The sequence below is a fragment of the Coregonus lavaretus genome (genome assembly GCF_964263955.1).
Source record: "Coregonus lavaretus genome assembly, contig: HAP1_SCAFFOLD_3260, whole genome shotgun sequence".
In the NCBI taxonomy this organism is placed as follows: domain Eukaryota; kingdom Metazoa; phylum Chordata; class Actinopteri; order Salmoniformes; family Salmonidae; genus Coregonus; species Coregonus lavaretus.
Genome location: NW_028159907.1, coordinates 45,432 through 55,000, shown reverse-complemented (window position 1 = coordinate 55,000; position 9,569 = coordinate 45,432). Strand labels below are relative to the sequence as shown.

General features: G+C 44.1%; 1 pseudogene across 1 annotated transcript in view; it reads left to right on the top strand.

The window, feature by feature from the left end:
• Window positions 1–6,398, top strand: part of LOC311122346 (rho GTPase-activating protein 7-like) — a 17,265-nt pseudogene extending 10,867 nt beyond the window's left edge. The window contains exons 7-10 of the transcript in view: window positions 1–209; window positions 1,034–1,251; window positions 4,394–4,567; window positions 4,961–6,398. The exon at window positions 1–209 is cut by the window's left edge and continues 26 nt beyond it. The product of the transcript in view is annotated as a rho GTPase-activating protein 7-like (transcript). The remainder of the gene's footprint in view (window positions 210–1,033; window positions 1,252–4,393; window positions 4,568–4,960) is intronic.
• The last annotated feature ends 3,171 nt before the right edge of the window (window positions 6,399–9,569 follow it).

Here is a 9,569-nt window from a genome sequence, read left to right as displayed (position 1 = left end):
AAACTCGTACCAGGAGCAGGCCCTGATTCCCTTGAAGCTGGAGGAGCTAGGGGGTTCCTCTGGGGGTGACGGGGGTGCTGGCGGCCCCATGGGACACAGGACCTACCTCCAGGACAGCCTGGACGCCCTCCTCAAAGAGGCCCAAGGACAAGTTCAAAGGTTACGACAGCTGCTCCACGCCAGAACACGCCGAGCTGGCGTACAAGAAGGTATGGATAGAGGGATGGATAGTATCTATACACTTCTATTCTATGGAGGGCTGGATCTTGTCTTTTTATTATAAGTTCATGTTCACTTTATTGTCCTTATATGGAAGTTAAGTTAGTATGAAGGATGACATACATTACTTATTTTGTTGTTTAGAAAATGCTGGCATAAAGCCTAGTGTATTCCACCTCTCTCTCTCTCTCTCTCTCTCTCTCTCTCTCTCTCTCTCTCTCTCTCTCTCTCTCTCTCTCTCTCTCTCTCTCTCTCTCTCTCTCGTTGTGTAATGGAAAAGCACCAGTTAGTATTTCCTGTGTAGAAACAGGTCTGTGTGAAACTAGCTTGGCCCAGAGGTACCCCCCACCCCCCTTACTCTGGCCCCAGGATGACATCAGCTTGTCAAGGGGCTCGCTGGACACACACACACACACACACACTGCCCAGCTTGCTCCCAAGCTAACACATCCTGTCCAGTGTAGAGGCCATCATTGTGGTTATCTCTTTGCCAATAAGCTTCCCAGTCACAAGGCCTCTTGAAGGAAGGCAGCTGACTAGTCTAAGATAAGGAGAGAGGCTTTGGGTTGTTGTGATTACAACACTGCCCTTACAGTTATGTTCCCAATCATGGTGCAAGACCTGGGCCTTCTTTCCCAGAGCCTGCGTAGCGCTAGTTTCAACATTACATCATTACAGTGTATCATTAGCATTAGCATCCAAGCTGTTTCCCCCAAAAACTTTGTTGCCCTTAAACTCGTCAATAAAATATATTTTACAGATATGTTTTTACAAAAGTATTAAAAGATTATCTCTTTCGTTTTCCGACTCTTAGGTCAACGACGGCTCGCCGCTGCGCCTATGGAAGGCGTCCGTGGAGGTGCCTGCGGGTCCTGAGGAGGTGTTGACGCGGGTCCTCCGGGAGCAGGGGCGCTGGGACGAGGACCTGATGGAGAGCCGTGTGGTGGAGACGCTGGGCGAGCGCACAGAGGTGTATCAGTACACCAGGAACACCATGGCCCCCCAACCCACCAGAGACCACCTCGTGCTCAGGTAGAAGACTGAGGCTTTCCCCACACTCTAAAAGGGTTCTTGAAGCAATCTCCATAGAAAAACCCTTTTTGGTTCCTCAACCACTCCACAAATGTCTTGCTAACAAACTATCGTTTTGGCAAGTCGGTTAGGACATCTACTTTGTGCATGACACAATTCATTTTTCCAACAATTGTTTACAGACAGATTATTTCACTTATAATTCACTGTATCAAAATTCCACTGGGTCAGAAGTTTACATACACTAAGTTGACTGTGCCTTTAAACAGCTTATAAAATTCCAGAAAATGATGTCATGGCTTTAGAAGCATCTGATAGGCTAATTGACATCATTTGAGTCAATTGGAGGTGTACCTGTGGATGTATTTCAAGGCCTACCTTCAAACTCAGTTTCTCTTTGCTTGACATTATGGGAAAATCAAAAGAAGTCAGCCAAGACCTCAGAAAAAGAATTGTAGACCTCCACAAGTCTGGTTCATCCTTGGGAGCAATTTCCAAACACCTGAAGGTACCACGTTCATCTGTACAAACAATAGTACGCAAGTATAAACACCATGGGACCACGCAGCCGTCATACCGCTCAGGAAGGAGACGCGTTCTGTCTCCTAGAGATGAACGTACTTTGGTGTGAAAAGTGCAAATCAATCCCAGAACAACAGCAAAGTACCTTGTGAAGATGCTGGAGGAAACAGGTACAAAAGTATCTATATCCACAGTAAAACGAGTCCTACAGTGGGGAAAAAAAGTATTTAATCAGCCAACAATTGTGCAAATTCTCCCACTTAAAAAGATGAGAGAGGCCTGTAATTTTCATCATATGTACACGTCAACTATGACAGACAAATTGAGAGAAAGAAAATCCAGAAAATCACATTGTAGGATTTTTAATGAATTTATTTGCAAATTATGGTGGAAAATAAGTATTTGGTCACCTACAAACAAGCAAGATTTCTGGCTCTCACAGACCTGTAACTTCTTCTTTAAGAGGCTCCTCTGTCCTCCACTCGTTACCTGTATTAATGGCACCTGTTTGAACTTGTTATCAGTATAAAAGACACCTGTCCACAACCTCAAACAGTCACACTCCAAACTCCACTATGGCCAAGACCAAAGAGCTGTCAAAGGACACCAGAAACAAAATTGTAGACCTGCACCAGGCTGGGAAGACTGAATCTGCAATAGGTAAGCAGCTTGGTTTGAAGAAATCAACTGTGGGAGCAATTATTAGGAAATGGAAGACATACAAGACCACTGATAATCTCCCTCGATCTGGGGCTCCACGCAAGATCTCACCCCGTGGGGTCAAAATGATCACAAGAACGGTGAGCAAAAATCCCAGAACCACACGGGGGGACCTAGTGAATGACCTGCAGAGAGCTGGGACCAAAGTAACAAAGCCTACCATCAGTAACACACTACGCCGCCAGGAACTCAAATCCTGCAGTGCCAGACGTGTCCCCCTGCTTAAGCCAGTACATGTCCAGGCCCGTCTGAAGTTTGCTAGAGCGCATTTGGATGATCCAGAAGAGGATTGGGAGAATGTCATATGGTCAGATGAAACCAAAATATAACATTTTGGTAAAAACTCAACTCGTCGTGTTTGGAGGACAAAGAATGCTGAGTTGCATCCAAAGAACACCATACCTACTGTGAAGCATGGGGGTGGAAACATCATGCTTTGGGGCTGTTTTTCTGCAAAGGGACCAGAACGACTGATCCGTGTAAAGGAAAGAATGAATGGGGCCATGTATCGTGAGATTTTGAGTGAAAACCTCCTTCCATCAGCAAGGGCATTGAAGATGAAACGTGGCTGGGTCTTTCAGCATGATAATGATCCCAAACACACGGCCCGGGCAACGATGGAGTGGCTTCGTAAGAAGCATTTCAAGGTCCTGGAGTGGCCTAGCCAGTCTCCAGATCTCAACCCCATAGAAAATCTTTGGAGGGAGTTGAAAGTCTGTGTTGCCCAGCGACAGCCCCAAAACATCACTGCTCTAGAGGAGATCTGCATGGAGGAATGGGCCAAAATACCAGCAACAGTGTGTGAAAACCTTGTGAAGACTTACAGAAAACGTTTGACCTGTGTCATTGCCAACAAAGGGTATATAACAAAGTATTGAGACACTTTTGTTATTGACCAAATACTTATTTTCCACCATAATTTGCAAATAAATTCATTAAAAATCCTACAATGTGATTTTCTGGAGAAAAAAAATCTCATTTTGTCTGTCATAGTTGACGTGTACCTATGATGAAAATTACAGGCCTCTCTCATCTTTTTAAGTGGGAGAACTTGCACAATTGGTGGCTGACTAAATACTTTTTTCCCCCACTGTATATCGACATAACCTGAACGGCCGCTCAGCAAGGAAGAAGCCACTGCTCCAAAACCGCCATAAAAAAGCCAGACTACGGTATGTGATGTGAATATATTGAAGCAACATCTCAAGACATCAGTCAGGAAGTTAAAGCTTGGTCGCAAATGGGTCTTCCAAATGGACAATGACCCCAAGCATACTTCCAAAGTTGTGGCAAAATGGCTTAAGGACAACAAAGTCAAGGGTTTGGAGTGGCCATCACAAAGTCCTGACCTCAGTCCTATAGAACATTTGTGGGCAGAACTGAAAAAGCGTGTGCGAGCAAAGGAGGCCTACAAACCTGATTCAGTTACACCAGCTCTGTCAGGAGGAATGGGCCAAAATTCACCCAACTTATTGTGGGAAGCTTGTGGAAGGCTACCCAAAACATTTGACCCAAGTTAAACAATTTAAAGGCAACGCTACCAAATACTAATTGAGTGTATTTAAACTTCTGACCCACTGGGAATGTGATGAAAGAAATAAAAGCTGAAATAAATCATTCTCTCTTCTATTATTCTGACATTTCACATTCTTACAATAAAGGGGTGATCCTACCTGACCTAAGACAGGGACTTTTTACTAGGATTAAATGTCAGGAATTGTGAAAAACTGAGTTTAAATGTATTTGGCTAAGGTGTATGTAAACTTCCGACTTCAACTGTACCTTCCCACGCCCTTGGATATCACCTTTTTGTGTTGTTTGTTTCATTCATTCATTCATTCATTATTTATTTCCTTCTTTCATGCCTTTCATAAAACAACTCTTCTTCTCTCTACTTCAGGATGTGGGTGACAGACCTACCTAAGGGAGCGTGTGCGTTGGTGTCTACCTCAGTGGACCATGACGGGGCAGCGTTACTGGGTGTGCGGGCCAATGTGCTCACCTCACGTTACTTCATCGAGCCCTGCGGCAGCAATAAGTCCCGCCTCACACACATCTCCAGGGTCGACTGCAGGTGAGTCAGCTGACCCAGTAGAATAGAACCAGTAGAATAGAACCAGTATAATAGAACCAGTATAATAGAACCAGTAGAACTCAACTAGTAGAACCAGTTGAATAGAACCAGTAGAATAGAACCAATAGGATAGGAACAGTAGAAGTCAACTAATAGAACCAGTAGAATAGAACCAGTAGAATAGAACCAGTAGAATAGAACCAGTAGAATAGAACCAGTAGAACTAGAGGGGAGCTTTAAATCAAAGTAACTCTGTGAGCCTGGTCTGAAACTAAAACATCTCCTCTCTAAATCAAAGTAACTCTGGTCTGATGCTTAAACATCTCCTCTCTAAATCAAAGTAACTCTGGTCTGATACTAAAGAGTGACCCCTCTCCGTCTCTCTGTTTCCAGGGGTCGGTTCCCAGAGTGGTACAATAAACTGTATGGAAACCTGTGTGCCAGCGAGGTGGTGCGGATACGCCAGTCCTTCACCACCCAGATGGATAAGGGAGGGACAGGCAGCTCCACTTGACTTGGGGACCAAAGTCACAAGAAGGGTCGACACCCTGGACCCCGAAAGACTCTCTATGCACCCCCCACCTCACCCCCTAATTCGCTACAGCCCTGATGCTGGTTGGGGTTGACTGGGGAGGACAACCCATTGGCTCATTGACATGATTCAAGCTCTCGACAGACTGACCGTTGTGTCCTGGACAGAGAGACTTTGAACAGACTTTGTCGTCATCCGTAGACTGTCATCATCGACCAGGTGGTGTTACTGCCTCCGAGGGGTCATGCTAGGACAGGAACGAACATGGACCCTCAAAGTTCTTTCAGAGTTGTGTTATGGTTGTTGTGCTAAGTGGTGCGTGGCGGGCCGCACCACCAAAGTAAATGCGTCTGAAATGGAAGTAGGGTGTTACTCATCCCAAAAAGCATAATACCTTTACAGAGAGGATGTGACATCACCGTCACAGGATGTGATGTCACGGTTTAGTAAAAAGAGACAATCTATAGGGAAGGGGGAGCTTCTGAGAAGAGAGAAGGTTAGTGTGTGTGCGTGTGTGTGTGTGTGTAACGAATGGTTGATTAATTAGACATATTTAATGCACTGGCTCCCAGCTGCACTATAGTGTGTATATACTATATCCTGCACCTGTTCATGTTTCCTTTTCCTGTTTCCTGTGTGTGTGTGTGTGTGTGTGTGTGTGTGTGTGTGTGTGTGTGTGTGTGTGTGTGTGTGTGTGTGTGTGTGTGTGTGTGTGTGTGTGTGTGTGTACGCGTGGACAAGTGTTTTTATCCTGTTACAGCAGAGGCAATGTCCGCAACATTGCTTTCAGGAAGATAATGTATCATTCGATGGATGGAGAATGGATGGATAATATGGGCTAACAGTTGTGTGAATGTATTGAAAATATGCAATATCTGAGTTTGGATTGATAAGTGGGGTATGGTGAGTTGATATTTGGTTAAATGACAGTAAGGAAAGCTAGCTAGAGTGGGTTTAGATGATGGAACAGAAGCAAAATGGTGGCCGGAACACCAATTGGTTGAGAGGGTTAAAGTCGCCCCAAAAACTAAAATGGAGACTTAGATTCTGATGGACCAAATTTTTAGTCAAAACAAAGCTTAAAGAAAGCAGACAGTCACAGAGAATTTTGACTGATTTCACTGCTTAAAAAAGAGCACAGAGAATACTCAACAATCAACATGGCTAGGATTTCAAAATGGCCGCCATTTGTAGGCTAAACATTGATTAAAGGAACACTTCCTGTTATTACTTTTGTAGTACGATGTACACAAGAGCAGTCAAGATAGTATTCTGCTTCACCAAAAACCCAGCGGGGGGAAAGAAAAACAGAAAAAGAAGTGAAGAAATGAATAAAAAACAAAGAAAAGAGAAGGTCCTTTTATAAAGGTGTGGGATTTTACAGGTTTTACTGTAAACAGAGGAGAAGAAAGTGCAGAGAAAGTTTGTATGGTTTAAGGAAGGAAAAATAATCTATATGTGCAGGTTTCTTTTCTGCATGTGTGTCTGTCTGTTTGTGTTACCTTAAATGAAGTAGAAGACTAATAGCAACATCCAGGCCGGATTTGGGCACCGTGTTCAAAATGATACATTCTCTGTTCAGTGTATGACTCATTTGCTAAGCCATTGTGTCGTTTTGTTAAACGTGTGTGTACATTGTTTGTATGCTGCCAAATATGAGTATGACAATGACAGTTAATTTAAAGCCTCAATATATTTATACCTCAGATATGTTTTTTGTACCGTGTTTATTTTATTGTAAATGTTACGCTTAAGTTACAGAAATTAGAAATGTGTTTTATATTTTGTATTATTAATATTATTTCTGTACAGATTAATCACGGTCAAGTGCACTATTAAATGTATTAAACAAAGTGTTGTCTTAGTTGGGTCATGGGCTGGTGGTTTGAAATGTTGAGAGTTCAGGTGGATTGTAGTTGTTGACTTGGTTTCTGATGTCATTTAAAATGATCATGCATTTTACAATGGTCTCATGTAGGCTGCCACCCAAATTGGCTACAGTATAGTATGACAGTTATAGTGATGAAGTGCCCCTTTAAGGAGTGCCATAAGCAATACACAATTGGCCAAACTTTGGTTTTGTAGTAACTCTGAAATCCTTTATCATGGCTCTGATAGTTTGTTGGAGTCTAAATTCTTTCTCAGACAGAGAGCTTAGCCTAGGGTCATACTGTACCCTGCCCCTGGATTACCTCTCTCCCTTCCTCTCCCTCTCCCTCTCCCTCTCCCTCTCCCTCTCTCTCTCTCTCTCTCTCTCTCTCCCTTCCTCCCCCTCTCCCTTCTTCTCTCTCTCTCTCTCTCTCTCTCTCTCTCTCTCTCTCTCTCTCTCTCTCTCTCTCTCTCTCTCTCTATCTCCCCCTCTCTCTCTCTCTCTCTCTCTCTCTCTCTCTCTCTCTCTCTCTCTCTCTCTCTCTCTCTCTCTCTCTCTCTCTCTCTCTCTCTCTCTCCCTCTCTCTCTCTCTCTCTCCCCCTCTCTCTCTCTCTCTCTCTCTCTCCCTCTCGCTCGCTCTCCCTCCCTCTCGCTCTCTCTCCCTCTCACACGCTCTCTCTCTTTCTCCCTCTCTCTCTCTCTCCTCACAAACAACATGTACAGTAGAGAGAGTGAGAGAGGGCCGGAGAAAGGCGGACAGGCAGGCGGGCAGGCAGCAGGCAGTGGCTTGATTGGTACATAGATGGTGATCTCACTCACAGTCCGTCTTATATAACTGGTTCATATGGCAGGGGTGGACAAAGGGTCTGTTGTGACCACAGCTGGAGGGGGTGGACGGTCACAGGGTCTGAGGCTGTGCGGAGGGGGGGCTCGGACCTCCCTAGCGTTCCTCTCACATGCCGTTCAAGCCAGCAGGGGCCATCTGTGGGCTTGGTTGGGTTTGCGCTTCTTCCCACCATACACACACACACATTGGGCTCTCACTGGGCAGCTCACACACACACTTACAGTTTGGATTTCATGTACACATTCTCAGAGACACACACACATCCTCAAATGCTGTATAAACATGTTGGTTCTACACAAGTTTGGTACACACAGGCATTTGATACACATACAGTACCAGTCAAAAGTTCTAGAACACCTTCTCATTCAAGTTTTTTTTTTTTTTTTTTTTACTATTTTCTACATTGTAGAATAATAGTGAAGACATCAAAACTATGAAATAACACATATGGTAACAAATCAAAACATATTTTATATTTGAGATTCTTCAAATAGCCACCCTTTGCCTCGATGACAGCTCTGAACACTGTGTGTAGTGTATGTTGGATCAATGCGGTGTACAAAAAAAATATATATATTAATTTATGATAAGGCAACAAGAGTGGAAGAAATGTTTCATACACATAGGGGTGCATCCTTTATGGCACCCTATGGGCCCAGGGCAAAAGTAGTGCACTAAATAGGGAATAAGATGCCATTTGGGATTCTAACACTATGCCTTCACAGGAGCACACACGTGTACTGTACACAGAGGGATTTGCCACACGTGTACTGTGCACACAGAGGGATTTGCCACACGTGTACTGTGCAAGAACAGAAATGACATGCACAAACTTGCATGAACACCCACATACCCTGTACTCTAAATCTAGATAATGTGCAGATATTATACAGTGCACGGCAGCACATCCTTCTCAACAACAACCCTCAGTCACGTGGACAACATGAGCTTTCCACATTCTCTTCTGAAGTGTTTCTGCGAAACCAGAGCTAAAATAGAGCTTCCAACTCACACACACACACACACACACACACACATATTACCCTGTGTGTGTGTGTGTGTGTGTGTGTGTGTGCGTGCGTGTGCGTGTGTGTGTGCATCTATCTAGGTATGCGTCTATGTGTATGTGCGTGTATCTATGCGTCCAAGTATGTGTGTGTCTGCTAGGAACCCAGACATCTCTGAGGCGGCCCCGGACCAGAGAAGACCTGACCTAGAGTTAGCATCAGGGACACGTTCCGGACAGATCCTTTGAGAATCTGCGGAGGAGGGTTCCCACATTGATAAACGTATGGAGAGAGGGAGAAAGAGGAGTGGATGACGGAGGAAAAGTGTGTGGGAGAGACATCGTAATACAACAACTAAGAATTCCTCTAGTTCTAACGTTACCTCATGTTGTGAAACCTGAGGTGCAGGGTTGGGGTCAATTCCATTTAAATTCCAGTCAATTCTGTGAGTAAGCTGAAATTCCAATTATCGTTAATGCTTGTCAATGGAGGAAAATGTGGAATTGGAATTTGGTTTATTTTCGGAATTGACTGGAATTGAAATGGAATTGACCCCAACCCTGCTGAGGTGTGTTCAGTGAGATAAAATGTTCAGAAATGTTGTAAACAGAAATATAATGAATAGAGCTGACATACCTCAGCAGGGTTGGGGTCAATTCCATGTCAATTCCAGTCAATTCAGAAAATAATCCAAATTCCAATTCCACAGCCGTATCTTTTCTACACAATATATATACACTACCGTT